The 20,457-nt window shown below is 37.8% G+C and overlaps 1 pseudogene; it reads right to left on the reverse strand.

The window, feature by feature from the left end:
- Window positions 1-7,090: 7,090 nt before the first annotated feature.
- On the reverse strand, window positions 7,091-19,486 carry LOC123459416 (annotated as a pseudogene).
- Between the last annotated feature and the right edge of the window lie 971 nt (window positions 19,487-20,457).

Here is a 20,457-nt window from a genome sequence, read left to right on the forward strand (position 1 = left end):
GCCCTCTTATACCCCATGATTGATGGTAGCTTGATATTGTAGAGTGGGCTTGTGTTTGGGTATGGTTCTGACTTGTTTCCCAGCTCCAGCTAAGGGTCTAGTACCACTGAGTGGATCAGTTAGTCAAATCAAGAGCAATTGATTCCTCACCATGGCTGTGTACCACTATTGCACTTGTGTGGGTATCATATCCGGTTAATTGTTGCTACTTAGGTTAAACAATGTGTTGCTTGGACAGATCTTGGTCACTTCCCCCAGTCGCCTATGTAGCGCCTTCTGGCACTAGACACGCTGACTGTCTGGGGACTGACTCTCTCCTGGCTTCTAGCCATGTCATTCCATTTTACGTGTCAGCTGCGTATGGAGTCTTCAGCAATAGGGTCTTACCACTGGCCTTTGGTGGGTCATCAATTACTCTGACAGAAGTCTGTCATTGTTTTGGGAAACCTTGTAGGTTTCTCTGATCAAAAGCTCATTGTGGATTGTAGGCCCAAGCTGGAAGTGGGGGTTACAGGTCAGTGTCCACTAAGAAATTGAGGAAAAAGATAACTAATATACAAGAGTTAGAGAGGAGAGAGATAGAGGGGAGAGGGGGAGAGGGAGAGGGAGGGAAGGAAGATGTAGGAGATTTAGGTCAGTCTTGATGCTACCCTCTCCAGTGTCTTGTGGTTCAGGTGTTTCCTGTAAGGGACTAGTGAAGGTTCAGTCATTTGGTCTGTCTTTTAGGAAGTAGAATTTTATGGTACCATTGCCGTTTGGGTCCGGATTACTGTTTTCCACCCTTTGATTCCCTCCCCGCCCTCCCATCCATCTTATTGTCTAGTCCATGAGGTACCTGCTGGGTATGTAAGGCATCTTGGGCAAATTCAGGTTAGGTGGCATATTTCTTCTCACACTCTTGCTTTCATGTTCTCTACCCGTTCCACATGATAGATATATAGAGATATGTCTCTTATCTTCACCTTTATCACTTATAACTAATTGCTATGCAAATCCTCTCATTGTCTTCATATTGTCTACTTTCTTCTATCAAAATTTTAATGGCCTCCATTTTACTTCCTTCACATTATTCCAATGCCCACAGTGGTTCCTATGGAACTTAAATCTTTGGCTAAAAATGTCAAGGTTCAACTATTCTCAGAATGTAATGCTAGTTCCTTACCATCTTACCATGTCATCCATCAACAAATCTTCCCCTTTGTCTCTTGCCTAGGTCCTCCTGGTCTATCAGAAGTTCCCTGAAATGCACCATATGTCTTTGCCTTTGTCCAGACTAAAATCTCTGTCCAGAGAGCCCTAACTTCTGCTGCTTTCCTGTCTTAAATCCTACTGATAATGAAACCCAAGTGCAGTAACACCTTTTCTGGCCCTACTTACCTTTCACCTGAGATAAGTGTCCCTTTATTCTAGCTTCCCTCCATAGTCATCTTCAAAATACTGTGCAGTTACTAACTGCCAGTGACAATCCCAGATTGTGCCATCTTAATTTTCATCATGATCTCCTAAAATCAGCGTCTAAAATGGTGATATGTACTCAAGAAATTTGTTGGTGGGCATTTTTGCATTTTCAAGGTAAATTTTTGGAAAGTGAAGAAAACAGAAGGGACTAGGAGAAGGGTTGAAGCTTGAATTGATACAATTGCCATAATAATTGTAGCATGTTTATGGGAACTCTGAAATGTTATGGCCCTTCAAAAGTCTCCAGTGAGGGAGGCAAGGCAAATAAATGTCCAAATTCACCTATCATCTGATGTGAACTTTCTCTGGAATGTGAACACAACCTTCGATAGATATATTCCTATAGCAATAGGCAAATGTCAGGGAGACTCAGCAAGGACCTGCCAGCCATCATACTCACAGAGGTTTTCTTCAGTTTGGGAATATGGCATCAGGCAGTGGGCCAAGGAATCCTCTGCAGCTCTGCACAGACACAGACTTTCTCTCTTTCATTTGTATGTGTTCCCAGCTTGCAGAGGCTCTGAATTACATGCGGCATTCAAAAACAAATGTTTATTAAATGAATGCATAGTATGATTTTTAGTCAAATTCATCTTTTTGAAAGCAATCTATGCTGCAGATACCTCATGTTCAATCTGAAAACAAGGACCAAAGAAAAAAACAAAGTGCAGAATAAATAGCTTTTAATCTAACTGCAATCCCTCAGCTTCTTAGAAGACTCATAATGATCCTCTGTCTTTAATCTCCCAACCGAATGAAAAGTTAAAAACAGCAGCCGAGGCTAAAATACAGAAGAAAAGCCTTTGTATTAAAAACCCATTTATAAGGTTTTTCATTTGAAGTAAATGTAAGGCTACGGCCTAGCTAGCAGTTTTTAAACCCCAACATTCTCTCCATATTACATTTGCTAAACCAAGAGAAGAAGGTGGACAAGTGTTAGACCATCTGATGGCTGTACTGAAAGTTTTCACATAGCCAAATAAGAAGGGTCAAATATGATTTTCCATTGTTATACATTATAGAACAAATATTAGTACTTAAGTTTGTCCTGAGAAATATATGAAAAAAAGGGAAAGAAGTGAACCTGGGCCATGACTTAGTATATGGGGCAGGATTGTCATCTTCACAATGTTAATTCTGCCTATCTAGGAGCATGGGAGGTCTTTCCATTTTCTCAAGTCCTCCTGAATTTTTTTCTTTAGTGGTTTTATGTTTTTGTTGTAGTGATCTTTCATTGCCTTGGTTAATGGGTCTACACCTATTAAATTCTCTATATAAAAAATAGTAAGGGTTATCTCATTTGTCCTGGTGCTAACTTACTCTCCATTGGAGAATCTGCTTCTCTTTTTCAGATAGATATAGATCCTAAGGAGAGAGGCACCCCATCATACCTCAAAAGGGCCCCGGCTGAAACTAAGAAAAATTGGCGAAACAATCAAGAGTGCTGTTTTCCTGATGAACCGGATACCAACACAAGGGGGAAGGAGATCAACACAGAGAAAAATCAACTCCTACCAAATCAGAGAGCCAGAGCCTCAGAGGCCCCCAACACCTCATCACTGAAGCAGACCAAAAAGGAACCCAACATGGCTCAGGGAAATTTTGCAGAAGAGGGGGCAGAAAGAATGTCACAGCCACATGTTGGGTCATGATATGCAGAGACATTTATCTTACCCATAGCGGTGGGCTAACTCTACAATGCATGACCCATATACCTCAACAAGGAGGGGCCCAGGGGAGGGGGTAGGTCATGGATGAGCCTAATAATGGTACAAAACTGACTGTATTTACTGAATACAAAACTATTTAATAAAATAATATACATATATATGGGGCATAAATACATTATAGAAAGATGAAGGAGCTTCATTAGAATTCATAAATGTTATACAAGAACATACTTGAAGGGTCTCCCAGCTGCTTTACCTCACCATATGTTACAAGGTAAACCCATACATATTCAGTATCGGATAACCTCTGTGACATTACTTATGAGTAACACAAGCTACAATTTGCCCAAGGCCCACTTCTACAAGAAAACATTTTCCAGATTAAGGGGCTTTCTATTTTAGTATATATTCCCAGTGAAAACAGTAGTCGTGGCATCAGAGAACAATGGCAGCCTTGATTAAAGCCCAGTGTCTACATTATCAGTGGTAGAACATGTTCTCCATCATGACCATGGCCATATCTCTGCTAGGCCTTTCCTTAGTTCCTGCCCATTCTCCAATCATTGTTTCCAGCTTCCATTTCAAGTCATGATCCATCTTGAGCCTTCAGAAAGTTACATTGCTAACTTAGAAAGCAGAAGTGAACTCCCATGCTTGCTTATCTTCAGGTGTACAGGCGATAATCATCATGATTATTGAAAAAAGCTGGTCTGTAGTTCTCTGTTTGAACTCTATTGCCCTTAAGTAAATGGCAGAACTGTTTTACCAGCATTTAACAATGCTTTTCTTTTTTCTAAGTTCTGTGTTACAAATCATTAGAAATTTTAAACTATGCTAACTTTGTTGAATGAATCCAGGCAGAGGTAATTTTACTTTAGGTACTTTGCAAATTTAGAGGTTGGAGGACAAAAGCAGACAATATTTTCTTCACTCTTTTCATCAGTAAGAGTATTTTTTAGGCCAGAATATTGATCTAGCTGAAAAGTTCCTGACCTACCACACTGTATATTATCAGTAAATCCTGATACCTATAAAATTATAAAGTAAACAATCTCCTGATAGCTTTTGTTCCACAAAAAATGAATGAGGAAGACTCTAAATATTAGTTAGAGCTGCTGGAAAGTATAAGCCTGAGTGGCAATATTTTATCTTATTGAGAGAGAAACACATAGTTTCAAATGAACTTTTTCACAGCAATTCATTTCTCTTCATTTAAAAACATTGCCACCTTTTATAAATCCTGCTGTCTTGATAGGTAGAGAACCACATAGGATCAAGCTTAATGCATTTAATGTGCTGCTTCAGTTCAGTATACTGCTCTCATTTCCTGTAAAATAAAAAAATAATATATACTACACACACATAAAGACTCAGCTGATATCACAGTAAACACTGTCCAGCTGTTATACCTCATGCAGTCAGTGGCATGCTCTTAAAGCACTGAGCACTATTAGTGTTCATATGCTGATTGAAAAGAACTAATAAACTGTATAGCCATGGTCAGTTTCCTCATTGCAAAATTAAGCTGACTATAATACGTAACTTTCTTGACCCATCATTATTCTAACATTGTAGTATTTATATAATCACTAGAAGATTACTGTACATAATCTTATTTCTTACCCCCAAATGATCAACAAATACATTCAGTTTCCTTGTGGTAAACATTCACTTCTTTATTTTTCTTGTAACTATACACCCCAATTTTAAATTTCCAAGTTGACTTAAATTGGAGTTCTTAAACTTTACTATATATTTTGCATTCCAATTATTATATTTTTAACATTAAATATTCAAGAAACCTCTCCCCAATGATTAAAACAATGGCAAGAAACCTAGTCACTGAAGTAATATGATGAGTCCTTAGTTATTTGACAATGGTATTAATGTCAGCTATTTCAAATAACTGAATTTCATTTTTTTTCTTTTGTTCTTTTATCATTAATTCACACATATGTGTGTGGTGTGCATGTGTGTATATACTTTTTAATGTGTGTGCTAATGCATGTGGATATTGGTACTTATGTATGTGTATTTGCATGAATATGAAGGCCAGAAGTTAATATTGGATGTGTTCCTCAGGTTCCCTCTGCCTTATCTTTTAAGACAGGGCCTAGAGCTCACCGATTCAGCTAGACTAGCTAGCCAGCAAGTCCTGTGGATACTCCTAGTTTTGTTTCCTTAGCACTAGGATTACAGGTGTATATTGCCATGCCTGGTTTTTATGTCTGTGTCCTTATGTTTTCCCAACAAGCACTGTAGCCACTGAGCCATCATCTCTGCCCCAGAATTTTCAGCTTAAACACAGATCAACATCTAGGTAGTAAATCTTTAAGAAGAAATGTTCCCACATTGAAGTAATATATTTAGTAAAGCTGTATTACATCACTCTCTTATGAAAAATCAGCCTGACTTGGAAATAGTTATAAAAAAGAAGAAGTATTTCTTTTCAATAACTTTAAGGCACAGCATGAAGGCCAGTGGACATTATTGTCAGGAATATTCTAAGATCAAATCACTATTTACTATTGATTAAAGATCTCAGACAAAGTTATATGTTAACTTGTAGGCTTTCATCCACAAAAGGAACTTTTATGTTGTGAAAGCGATAGCTCTAAAGGTTATGTCTTGTATAAGATCTGAATTTAATCCAGAAGTAATATTTCCTTTATTGAATTATACACATGTGTCCTCATAAAGAGATCTGCTAACTGACTTTAATATCTTACTGATTATCTCAGCATTTAATTTAATAAATTTATGACAGCATTATGTTTAAATAAGAATAGTTATTTTGCCCATCTTAAAAACAGACTAATGGGTCTTCATTCATTGCAAATACCATTAACATCTAACATGCTTCAGTCACCGAGCTATGAACTTCAGGGCACAAGCAAAAAACTCTCTCAGCCCTAGAAACATTCCTGATCTAATCAAACAAATGGCTAGAGAGCAAAGAGATAAATGCACTTGCAGAAGGTTGATCAAATTGCCAACAAGCTCTAAAGGAGTCTCACTTTGACTGCAGGGGACTAAACTTTAAAAGGAAGGTTTTGGAAAGACAGTGATACTGAGTTGATTCTAAAAGAATATATTGGTAACTTCTAGGGTGGAGTCAGACTGCTAAATTATTAGCTATGCTCATAACACAAATGCCATTCATCAATAAAATCAATAACCTTCTGATTGCCCATATAGTGTGCATTTTATATATACAATCCAGCATAATACTAGGAATGTGAAATTGTCTAATATAGAAAATACTATAGAGTAAGCAACCTCAAAGGGAATCAGGTTCAAAAATTGAATCATTCAAATGTTTTTGTTGCTAGGAACATAAAGTCACAGTTTGTTCTGCCTTTCATTTGGGGTCCTCTATACAACTATTCTTTGATCTCTTTTTTATAGACCAGCTTTCAGATCTTCATTAAGGTTTGTTTCTCTATAGATAATTTTGCAAACCAAAGGCATCTCTAACAATTTGATGGCCAACTGAATAATACATTTTGCTTCTTCACTAATCGTCACACAAAATGTTAAAGTGATTCATACACTTTTCCTATTGATTTGTCCAACAGACATTTATTGCTTCAGTTTTTACTGAATCCATTGTTTAGATTATACAATATTCTTAAACTCACAAGAGCAAGATTATCAAACTCCACAGGCCCTGTGGTGATATAGTTGGTAATTTATTTTGTGCTTTTGTGGTGGATTGAGAGAAAGAATATTATTTTCTTTGCTTGGAACATGTTCACTTGAATTAAATATATGTAGATTCACATACCAGGGAACTCCATGGTTATAGCAAAGGTACTGAAATATACATAAATTAGGGGAATTGTATAAATAATAATACAAGTAATAGGGCAAAAGAAGGATTATGAAAATCCTAGGTTCATCTTTTCATGTGTCACTGTGAATCACAGTTCACTATATCCAGGCCCAGTCTCCACCAGGTACTACATGACAGCCTGGTAGTAATTGCCAACCATGAAGCCAATGGGAAACAAGTCAAAAACCTGGATGCTGAGCTTGAACTTAGTGGTGGCAATGGTGTCCTTGATATCTTTTGGAACCACAGTGCCCAGTATACCAGGTAACAGGCCATGTATTTACATGATAATGGTAATTATCATTGATAGGCTGGCTCAAAGCCAACATTGGTGATCTCTGCTTTAGAAAGCTTCTTGTGGTAGGCTTCCTCAGCAGAGATGAATAGGGAAGTATATGGCCAGAGGGAAGTGGATATTGTGGTAAGGTACCAGGTTGGTCTATAATTCTGTGTGATCAACTTTCTGAGCTCCATCGAATCTGAGGTAAGCAGTGATGGAAGATGCAAGGTTAGTGTCTGTTGAGTATTCCATATTAAGGTTTCCATGACAGACATCATAGATGGCCTCATTATCTGCCACACAGGAATAAGCAGAGTGCTCTGAGATGCTGAGGGTGTTAAGGATGGAGTTAGAGGTCTCATTCACAGCTGCTGAATGAAGCTTGGGTAAATAGTGACCTTTAGATCAGATTTCTTGCCATTTTCAACTGAAAGATGTTCGCTTGGCAGGGAGATGGACCCAGAGCCAATTCCTCCACCAAAGCTTAACAATGCCAAAAAACCCTGAAGACCTGAGCACTAGTCAGCCAGCTTGTGAATTTGGTCTGAAATGTGGTCAGTGATCTCCATGCCAATGAGGTAGCACTCAGGGGCATAGTTATTGGCAGTATCTTCCTTACCTGTGCTGAGCTTCTTGGGGTAGAGCAGCTAGCAACATGCATCAGTGCAAATTCGTGGATGACTATGGATTTTAAGGTCTATAAACACTGCCCTGAGAACATGCCTGGCAGAGATAGTCTCAATAAAGTAGGTATTGGAGGATTCATCTTCTCCCCTGATAGTCTCATTACTTAGTATTGGGCCACCTAAGAAGGTGGCTACAATTAGAATGTGACAGAAGAAGACATGATTTCAGTTACTTTCTCAAAAGAACTAAACACCATTATAACTAATGTGTTGAGTTACTATCATCCCAGGAGCCTCTGAGGATGGACAGTCAAGAAATTTCAAAAATGAATAAAATGACTAAGATGTAATTATAATTTTCTTTTGAAATGAATCCAAGCACAAAAGTTGGGGTCCAGGAAGATGGCTTAGCTGTTGAGTTCTTGCCTTTTAAGCATGAGGACCTGGTAGGGTCTCAGACCACCCAAATTTAATTCCTCAATCCCTACGTAAAAATCTAGGTTTGGCCAAACTCTTCTGTAGTATTAGTCCACAGCAGGCAGAGATCAAAGAGTCCTAGGGTTCATTGATCTAAATAGCAGCATGGGGTTGAGGTAGGTACTCAGATCAGTGATGGAGAAGGCTACTTAAAGTGCTATGGCCTTCTCACAAATGCAGATGACATGCACATCTCCACACACATGCATAAAACACACATAATGCACCACAACATGTACTCTACACACAAAAACACCCCAAAAACTTTATTCAAGATAATGTAAAACTTTTTTAATTTGGTTAAAAAATCTAAGTTGGAAAGTGAGCAAAATAACAAGTACTCTAATATTGCATAATTAATAGAGAAAATATTTCAGGAGGTTCATTTTAAACTGTAAGATCATCAGTTCCTAATTCTAACTCAAATTGGGGTATTGATGTTCCCTCCTATCATAACAAAAGAGCTCAAGGACTAGAAAGCTGGCTTGGAATTTAAGGTACTTGCCTGCAAAGCCAATGGACTCAGGTTCCATTCTCCATTACCTGCATAAACCAGACACACAAGGTAGTTCATGCATCTGGAATTCATTTTAATGGCTGGAGGCCTTGGGATGGCTATTTTCTCTCTCTATCTCTCTCTAAAAATAAATTAAAATATAAAATATTTGAATAAAAAAGACAAAAGAGCTTGGATTGAATTTTGCCTTGGTTTGGTTGAATATCCAACAAAGATTCATTAGTAACAGTTTGGTCTCCAGAATGTTATTACCTGGAGATTCTGTAGGCCTTTAGAAGGTATGGCCTAGTGGAAGATCAATAGCTTTTTCAAGTATGGTATTCTAGGGAATTGTGTCTAGGGAATCTAGTCGTCTCTTGCTTGTGCTGTCTCTCTCTTTCCCTCCTTCTTTTACAGTCTGTCTCCCGTCACTATCTATCTGTATCTCTCTTATCTCTGTCTCCTTCCTGGTTGAAGATGTATCCACTCACTCTAACACATGCTACTGCCATGATGTGTTGTTCTCTTCAAAGACCCATACCAAGAGTACTGTTTAATATTGAGCATGAATTTCTACAATCATAAGTCAAAGTAAATTTGTCATTAACCCATAGATATCTTGTCCAGATATTTTGTTACTATGATGCAAAGTTGCCTAATACAGATATACATTAAATGTTCAAAAATGTATGTCCTTTTTTGATATTTGGTTTTAGACTATTCCTGTTTGAATGGATTTTGATATTTATGTAGTTTTAAATAATTTTCAATGTTCTTTATAATTTCTTGTTGTCCTACCAAATTTAATGTATTAATATATTCAATAAGGGAAACATAACACAATTAAATAGCTGGTATATATACATGAAAATAAATCTGATTTTTTGCTTTGTTTTGTTTTGTTTCACTTTAGTGCAGGCTGACCTGGAATTCACTTGGTAGCATCAAGCTGGCATTGTCCTCACCTTGGCCTCTTGTGTTCTTGGATTAAAGGTATGTGCCACCATTCCCAGCTCTGGAAAATATTTTTTTTCAAGACATGTCATTTGTCAGTATTCTCCAGAGAGATAGAACAAATGAGACATATATTAAGATAGATGAAATGGAATCAGCATTATCATCTTCAGCTTGAGGAGACACATTGCCCCACCCAGAGATGACCCCTAATCAAGACATAAAATTAGTGATATGATATAAAGGTTTCAGTATTGTAGGTTAGTACCTATGGTGGAACTCTATTTTTAAATTAGGTATAGTAAGAGATTAACAAAGATAATAAAATGGAAAAATATAAATATATATTGCATTAAAACATGTGAATGGGCCTCTCTCTCTTTCTGTCTCACAAAATATATTATACTCTTCTTGTCCTGTCACATTTTCATTTATAGAAAACATTTTAAAGCACCTATTTGAAATATACAATTTGATAAAAGCACAAAAAGTTAAATATATCTAGGATTTATATCTACAAACTCTGTAACACACATAACCTTTCTGTCACATCATGTTGTAATTGTCAATCATCTTCACAGAACATGATTGACTTATTTGATTTACTGAAATCCAATATTGTAGTTTATATCCTGTCATATAGAATATGCCAAGATCCTGCTGGAGAATACTTATGTTTAGTAGTGTCTCATAAATGAAAGGTAATGAAGAAGGACAGGAGAAAGCTGGCTTCTTTTGGGTAGTTTCAGATAGATATTGAGGCCCAAAGAGAACCAGGAGATACCAACATGCCACCTCTCCTAGTGTAAGAATGGAATTTTGGCAGAAATGGAATGCTTGTCTAATGGAGACTGATCTACAGCACCCCCTGCAGCCCACAGTCTGGCATGCTAGTGAGATGGCTGGCCCAGGTGGCCTGGCTCTGGTGTCTTCTTTCCTTCCATTCCTACAAATTAATTGGGCCTTCCCCTTACATATAAAGGCACTCATCTTCTTCCTGTCTTGTCTTTTTTCCTCTTTGCAGAGCTGTCTCTGGATTCCTTCTGATATCTGCTTGGATACTTAGGAGTCTGGCTTGCCCCTCACTTATACTGGCTGGGGTGGGGGAGGGCATGACACTGTTTATTTGTTTGGAGACACTGTTCTGCTTTATAGTTTGGGTAACTTCTCACTTTGATTACAAGCATGGTTTTCCTCTTGTCTCTGAATCTACCATGTGAGTAGTCCCCTTCCACTTTGGATCTACCACCTGGGTTCTCTCACTAACTCCAGGTCTGCTACCTATGTAATTTCTTTAAACTCAGGGTAACCATGAATGTACCTTTATTAATTACTTATTTTTCCTCTGAATTTCTTTGTTTCTGCTTTGATATTTTCTCTCTGCTATTACTTAAGTCACCATCATTTGATCTTCTAACTTTGTTCCATGGGGTGGATGCTATGGGTATTCCTTGTAAATCTCCTGACACAAGCTCCTAAATTCTATCCTGTATGTGCTTATGGCTCTACTGCAATAATTTTTAAACTCTCAGTTTCTCTTAATTGAATCTTCTGCAGTGTTTCCACATGAGTGTGTTTTCTACTTCCCATAATACTTCTAGAAAAAATGTCAAACCAAAAAAGAATAACACTTTTTCATCATTTTAACTATATTTTATAATCAATATAACCCATAAGAATGAAATTACAAAATTAAGTCCTATTAATATACTTTCCTTTAAAACGGGTTTTCATTTTTATTCTATTTTGCCTCTAGCCTGTGAAACACAATATACCTAACTTCTTTCCCTTCTACCGAATACTTTCCAACACACTGATTAGTTTTTTCAGTATTTGACTCTGACTTCTATTTGGTTTGTGGATAAAGGAGGTGTGTGTTGGCAAATCTTTGGAACATTCTAGGTTCCCTGTTTAAATACAATCTTTTAGTCTTTTAATATTTCTTTACAGTTAGTGAAGTGTAATATTCTGGCTTGAGGGAAATAGTCCTAGGAGGGTTTGTCCAAAAGATACCCAAGATTTATCAAACACCAAACATTTTTAAAAAAGCAATGCGTTGGGAGCTTGATAGTGGAGAGTGGACTCAATTTTTGGATAAGATTAAGACTTGTTTCACAGTTCCAGCTATGGGTTTCTTGGTGTACCTAGTACCAGCACAAGGGTGAAGAAGATAGATACAGAGAACACTCACCTCCTACCAAAACAGATATCCAGAGACGCAGAGGTTCCCAAGACATCATCACTGAAGCAGTCATAAAATGAACACAACATGGCTCAGGGAAATTCATGGAAGAGGGGGGCAGAAAAATTGTAAGAGCCACAAGTTGGGACATTATGCACACAGATACTGCCTCTTCCCCATAACTGATGGCTATCCCCACAATGCATGACTCAATCCCCAATGAGGAGGGTCCCTTTGCAGTGGGAGGACAGGGAGGAAGCTAAAGATGTTACCAACATGCTGTTTACACACAGAGTATGTACATAACTAATAAAGAAAAAACAATGTGCTGATGAATCAAATGAACTGAATCATGAAGTTAGCTTGCTTCTCATATGAAAGGCTGGACTATTGAAATGGGCACAAGTGAAATGATTGAGGGAATATTGTTTGATAGTTTCACAATAAAATACATCACTAATATCTAGTAAGTATTAAATCATTTGAGTTCTTAAGTTCTGTTTTTTAAAATTATCTGTATTAATTAGTCAATGCAGGTATGTTGAAGTCTACTCAAAAACTATTGAATAAGAACAAGCATTAACTTTCTATACATCCTGAGGAATTTTGAAAAAATATTTTAAAAATTGCCTTGAGAAAATCACATCAGTCCCTTAATACTACCATTGCAAAAATCCAAAAGAATTTGCTCCTCTTCATTTGTATAGCATCTGCTCAAGATAATTGCAGTTTAACCACTTCCTATGGTGCAACTTCACTGTTAATTTGAAAACCACTATCTCTCCTGAACTTCAGAACAATGTTTTTCTCCAATCCTTTGCCAAGCACAGACATGCCAAGCTTCTAGCTCTTCCATCCACAGGCCTCCTTTGTGTGTCTCAACACAAAGTACAATTGCCTCATTCTGCAAAGGAGTGAAAACTGTCAATTCTGTCAGCTCTCATTCCAAAGTAGAAGAAATATACTAACCAACACTCTTGGGCCAGGTTTAGGAGTGCAGGTGCTGACATTACTAGAATTTACCTTTTTAGTGTTTCATGATCTTATTCTTTTGTACTACATAAGAAAGCAAAACCAATAATAATAATAATAATAATGATGATGATGATGAAAAAATCTCCCATATAATATTGCTATATTCATCTATACTCTAAGTAATATTGTTGTGGAACTAAGCATTTATATTTTTCACTTAATAATATTTCATAATTTAAATGAATTTGTGCTAGGTTTTTTTTTCTTTTTTTTTTTACCTTAACAGCTACATTGTTCAGGGTTCACTGCAAAAGAGGTGGCAGAAAGAATGTAAGAGCCAAAGGAAAGGTAGGACTGCTTACAATGCCTTCTTCCAGACACAAAATGACCTTGATATTTACAACCTCACAGTACTTTAAACTACCTGACTAAGACCTTCATAATAGGAAGAAAAGGTGATGACATCAAAATAAAAGAGAGACTAATTGACAGGGGAGGGGACCTGAGGGGAAAATGGAGGCAAGGGAGAGAATAACCATGGTTATATTGTCTTTAATTATGAAAACTGTCAATGAAAAATTAAAAAAGACAAAATGATGAGATATAAAGATTTAAAGTGTTTTATTTGTTCTGGTTTTTTTTTTTTTAATTCCATTCATTGTCTTTTGCTTACCTTGTTTTGGGTCATTTTCTAAAAATACCTAATGTAGCTACATCAAATGAAACATTATATATGTATGACAAATGATTGCATAACATTTTTATCACAGCTTCAAAATCTACTGAGAAAAATGCCTTGGAATTGATGAAAGAAGAAATAAGTTTAAAAATTAAGCATAAACATTAGGCATACATAAATTTTAGTAAAGTTTGCATGACAAATTCTTTATTAATGTTTACATGATAAATTCTTACCACTACTGTTCAAATTCTAGTGCATGTCAAGATAATTCACTTATTCTTGACATTATCTAAAGCTTGAATTGACATTTGTATAAATATTCTTATTGTAGCATTTTTGAGATTATCTATAAATGTCTACTTTGTATTCAGTTTTAAAGTACAAGCCAAGAGTTTGTTAATTAGACAGTCTTATAAAGCATTACTCACACCCTTTTATTTTTGATAATTGCTGATCTTTAGAAGTGCTTAAATTGTCACAAAATTAGTAATTTTCTATTTATATTTCCTGCATTTAACATTAAATGGATAAGCTTGAATTTGGCTGAAGTTCATATTTCAACAAAGATAAAAGATTAGTTCAAATAAAGTCAAAGAAATGGTAAGTGACTAAGAGACACATATTTTTAGAGAATCAAGCAAGGAATAAATTTGTGTAATGTAAAGCAGGTGCTATGATGATAAATATATCATCTTTAATTTTGAAGGAAAATGTATGATCATCAAATCCATCCTTTTGTTTAAGCTGCATGGAAAAACATGCCCTGGGAAGTTTTCATATTTGTTGATGGCACAATAGAAATGGTTAAACTTGTCTGAAACTCTAGGTCATGGTTGCTATTTTATGGTTTTGCTATTTCTCCTTGATGGTCAGACAGTTCTCACCAGATGAGGAGAAATTTAACTAAATAGAGTATGTGCCTCTTCCTACTCTTACATTATGATGATGATGATGATGATGATGATGATGATTTGTTAATGACTTTCCATTAACAGATAGCACAGGGATTCAAGCCCAGAGTCATCTATGCCCACCATGCTGTATTGACATGATGGAAGAGTCTAAATTTCTGTGCTTATGCAATGAGTCTGCCCATCAGTAAACCCTAAATACCAGGACAGCTTGAAGACATTCAGGAGCCAAAGTGTCAGTAACACTAAACTTGTTTTTTAATTTTTTTTTTTTTTTAATTTGAGAGTGACAGACAGACAGAGGAAAGAGAGAGAGAGAGAGAGAGAGAGAGAGAGAGATTGAGAACGGGCACGCCAGGGCTTCCAGCCACTGCAGACGAACTCCAGATGCGTGTGCCGCCTTGTGCATCTGGCTAACGTGGGTCCTGGGGAACCGAGCCTTGAACTGGTGACCTTAGGCTTCACAGGCAAGCGCTTAACTGCTAAGCCATCTCACCAGCCCAACACTAAACTTTGATGGGACTAAAAATGAATAAATAAATAAATAACAGGGTTTCTTCATAAATCAAAAAATCCCTCCAGGGGACTTCTGGCCAAGATGGCGACCACCTAGCTGCGCTGCAGATACCGGGGAAAGAAAGGCAAGAAATTAAGGGTTATCAGGGTCTTCTTGCCAGGGGGAGGGCACAGAGTGGAGAAAAACAGGGAAACACGGATCCCCCCTTGGGTGGGGAGTCTACCCCCCCCATACAACCGCCGCACCCTGCGCCCCAAGCGGCTGTGCTCTGATCACATGCCCACCAGCCCATCGGGAACCTGCCAGCCCACTGCGCTGATGTGGGGACCTCCGCTGTTGTGCTCTGATCACACGCACTGGCCCGCCACACTGTGCTGGGTTCCAACACCCACGGGGGGGGGCCACCTCTGCTGTGAGTAGGCAGCTGCCAGACCCCCCCAACCCGCTGCTATGCTATCATCACATGCAGGCTGGCCAGCCTCTGCTGTGCCCTGATCCTGTGCCCTCACCAGCTGCCTCTGCACTACAATTGCACATGCAACGGGCCCAGTCCCATAGCAAGGGCCACACAAGCCCACACTGAGTCACTAGCGCCAGCTCAGGTGCCATCCCCTACCTGGCCGTCGCCACCCATCCCCCACCCCCCTGAGGTGGGAGAGCGCAGACTGTTTGCAGGTTCCAGTGTTCCCTGCAGAGTTTGGGCAGCTTCAGGGCTTGCTACCTCAATCGCCTTTCAAGCTAGAAGGCAGGCAGCTTTGGTGCATTGCTGGGTGAAAATTCAGGCAACTTTGGCACCCCTGTCAGGCAGTAGATAGGCGGCTTTGGCAAAAGAGAGCAAAAACTCAGGCTGCTTGCAACTGCCCCAGCTGCCTTGGATTCTCATTGAGCTAGAGCCCAGGCTGCTCCACCCACCTATCTGCCCATACATTGACATGGGTGGACCACAGCGCAAAAGAAATAACATGAAAAATAAAATGCAAGATAATCCAGACAGATCACTCAGTCCAACAAGGATTACATCTAACCAAAACATAGAAGAATGTATAGGATCAGAACATCAAGTGGAAGCTATGAGCAATGCGATCCTGACCAACCTACTGCTAGAACTTGCAGGAAAGCTACAAAGGACAGATAATCGTGTGGATGCATCACTAAGCTAGAGCAATATGATAAAACACTGGAAGGAATGGAGACTCCTGAAAAAGCTGACTATAGAAATGCCAACAGACCCAGTTATACCCTTACTGGGCATCTACCCTAAAGCCATCAAACCACAAGCCAGAGAGATTTGCTCAACCATGTTTGGAGTGGCTCAATTCATAATAGCTAAAAGCTAGAATCAACCCAGATGTCCATCATTAGAAGAATGGATAACAAAGATGTGGTATATCTACACAATGGAATTCTATACAGCAGTAGGAAAAAATGACACAAAGAAATTTGAGGAAAAATGGTTGAACCTGGAACAGATCATTCTCAGTGAACTTACCCAATCACAGAAAAATAATCAACACATAGTCTTACTCATCTACAACACCTAACCTGAATCTACCCAAGATACCTAACATATCCAGCAAGCACCTCATGGACTAGACAATAGGATGGGTGGGGAGGACAAGGAGGGCATCAAAGGGTGGAAAACAGTAATCTGGACCCAAACAGCAATGGTACCATAAAATTCTACTTCCTAAAAGACAGAGCAAATGGCTGAACCTTCACTAGACCCTTACAGGAAACACCTGAACTACAAGACACTGGAGAAGGTAGGATCAAGACTAACCTAAATCTTCTACATCTTCCCTCCCTCCCTCTCCCCCTCTACCCTCTCTCTCTCCTCTCTAACTCTTGTATATTAGTTATGTTTTTCCTCAATTTCTTAGTGGGCACTGACCTGTAACCCCCACTTCCAACTTGGGGCTACCATGCACAATGAGCTTTTGATCAGAGAAACCTACAAGGTTTCCCAAAACAATGACAGACTTCTGTCAGAGTACTTGATGACCCACCAAAGGCCAGTGGTAAGACCCTATTGCTGAAGACTCCATATGCAGCTGGCACGTAAAATGGAATGGCATAGCTGGAAGCCAGGAGAGAGTCAGTCCCCAGACAGTCAGCATATCTAGTGCCAGAAGGTGCTACATGGGCGACTGGGGGAAATGACCAATATCTGTCCAAGCAATGCATTGTCTAACCTAATTAGCAACAAATAACCTGATGTGATGCCCACACTAGTGCAATAGTGGCACACAGCCATGGTGGGGAACCAACTGCTCTTGATTTGGCTAACTGATCCCCTCAGTGGTACGAGATCCATAGCTGAAGCTGGGAAACAAGTCAGAACCATACCCACACATAAGCCCACTCTCCAATATCAAGCTACCATCAATCATGGGCTACAAGAGGGCCTATACCTATCAAACTCTCTATCAAAAAAGTAATTGTTATCTCAATTTTCCAGGTGCTAACTTACTCTCTGTTGGAGAATCTGCTTCTCTTTTTCAGATAGATGCACATCCTAAGGAAAGAGCTGCCCCAACATACCTCAAAAGGGGCCCAACTGAAACTAAGGACAATTGTCGAACGAAGGGTGTTGTTTTCCTGATGAACCAGATACCAGAACAAAGTGGAAGGAGACCAACACAGAGAAAAATCAACTCCTACCAAAGCAGAGAGCCAGAGCTTCAGAGGCCCCCAACACCTCAGCACTGAAGCAGACCAAAAATGAACCCAACATAGCTCAGGGAAATTTTGCGGAAGAGGGGGCGGAAAGAATGTCAGAGTCACATGTTGGGTCATGATATGCAGAGACATTTATCTTACCCATAGCGGTGGGCTAACTCCACAATGATGACCCATTTACATCAACAAGGAGGGTCCAATGGGAGGGGTAGATCATGGATGAGCCTAAACAATGGTACCAAACTGCCTGTATTTGCTGAAAAGAAAACTAATAAATTAAATTAAAAAAAAAAACCCTCCAGTTTTATGACCCTTTTATGAACCAGCTCTGAGATATCCTAAGTAAGTTGCACCTCTGTATTCAGCTCATTGAGTCAATATTATGCGCAATAACTAGAAAACATGTTGCTTTAAATGATTATTTTAAAATATAGGATTTCACCATATCTTTAGCTCTACTATTCTCTGATAATATTCCAAACATTAGCATCAAAGAGGCCATCAAATGTAGTGTATATCACAGGATATAGTAATGCATATCATACATTCCAAAGAATTCTGTATTCCTTGTTTTCCTATATAAAATTAATACATTAACTGCCAGTAAACTTTGTGACTGAAGGTTCATGTTTCAGAAGTTTATATTAAATGTACAGAAGAGTTACAATGTTATAAACATACTTCTCAATGGATTTTCACAAACTGCAAATAATAAAAACCCTGCTACGAAATCAGTGCCCAGATTTAAAATACAACACAGAAGCTGACCTTGCACCAACTTTGAATATTAATGTGACCCTACTCAAATTGAAACTACTTTTCTAAATTGTAAGTCTATAGTTTTACTTTTTTAAATTGACATAAATGGAACCATACGGGCTACAGGTTTTTTTTTTTTATTTCTGTATTTTTGTTTGATATTGTATCTATAAGAACACTGGTGCAAGTATAGTCGAATGCCCATTCATTCTCATTTTTGTAGTTCACTTTGCAAATATATAAAAATTTATTTATATTTGATCTAAGTAATAGATTACTGTTTTTTCTCACTTTTAGTCTTTTTGTCATAGTACTATTGCAGTAAGCTAGAAAAGAGATATAAAGAGAAGAGAAAGGAAGGGAAGGGGTACTTAATAGGATGGCATTGTATATATGTAAGTAGAAAAATAGATTAACAGAGGTGAAAAGGCCCAAGGGGAGGTCAGGGAAAGAGATTGAGTAAAGGAAAGGTAGAGGGAGAGCTAATAAAAATCTAAGAGGATATGAATAAATCATATGGTAACCTACTTTTTTGGCCAATATATATTTTTGATGAACATATGTATGCATTTTAACAGGATATGTACTTGGGATTTAGAATTCTGAACAAAGCAGTGTATGAATTTAGTTTTAGAAAGAGGCAAAAATATATTCCAGTATGACAGTACCTATTAACACAACCACATTCTGACTAATATTAGGGCTTTTTTGGTTGTTAATTCTTTTATCATTCAGGTAATGTATATTTGCATATCACATTGTGGATACATGCTTATATTCATCTGAAGGATGAAATTTGGCAATTAATTAAGAAATTAAAGGTTTCTTTAAAATCTTCTTTTGAAGGCTATTATTGAAAGTTCTTTATCATTTACATATTTTTATTGTTTTGTAGAAGTTGTTATTCACATTCTAGTTTTCACTGGCATATATTTATTGTACCTAGTACTTGGTTACATTTGGACATTTTCATATATGTGTCCATGTTCGTACCAAGAGCACCCAGTAATCATTTTTCTCCCCTCCCCCCCACAGTAGTTGCCTTGATTTCTTTAAACAGTTTAAATTCTACTTACATTTTTAGTATACATTCATAATTTTGTGTACCTACATAAGATATTGGATTCATAAATGAGATAAAACATATGATATTTGTCTAACTAAATACTGTTAATATAATAATTTCTAGTTGCATTCAATTTATCATAAATGGCATATTTCTACTTTATGACAGCACATAATTCATATATATATATGAATATATATATATATGCCTTTATTTCTCAGTTGATGGCTAACTAGGTTGATTCATTAAACATGGATGTACAAGTATCTTTGCAGTATGTTGACTTAGATTCCCTTAGCTATATTCCCTGGAGTGGTATAGCTAAAAATGAAGTAGATCTAGTTTTAGCTGTTTGAGAATGCTCCATATTGATTTCCATAGTGTCTGAACTAATTTGCATTCCTACCAGTAATTTATAAGGTTTCCCTTTCTTCCACATCCTCACCAATACAGTCGAATGAAACTAAATCCCTATCTTCTACCTTATACAAAAAAATCATTCTGAATATATCATCAAAAGCATTCAATGTAAGACTTGAAATAATAAAGCTATTAGAGGGGAAAAAAAAGGATAAATGCTTCAATATATATAATATAGTGGTTTGAATGAGGTGCTTGATTCCTAGCTGATGGCCAAATTGGGAGGTGGAGCCTTGCTGGAGAAGTTAAGTTGTATTGTTGAGGAAGGACTTGCAATTGCTATAGCCAGCTCCCCCTTACTAGAACTCAGCTCACTCTCCTGCTGATGTTTTCCACCCACTGTGGCAAAGAGGGGATGTCCAGCCTTGCTCATGCCATGCTTTCCTCTGCCATCATAGACCTTCCTCCTGAGACTGTAAGCAAAAATAAACATTCTTCCCATCTGCTGATTTTTGTCATGTTCTTTGTCC

The sequence above is a fragment of the Jaculus jaculus genome, chromosome 3, assembly GCF_020740685.1.
Source record: "Jaculus jaculus isolate mJacJac1 chromosome 3, mJacJac1.mat.Y.cur, whole genome shotgun sequence".
NCBI lineage: Eukaryota > Metazoa > Chordata > Mammalia > Rodentia > Dipodidae > Jaculus > Jaculus jaculus.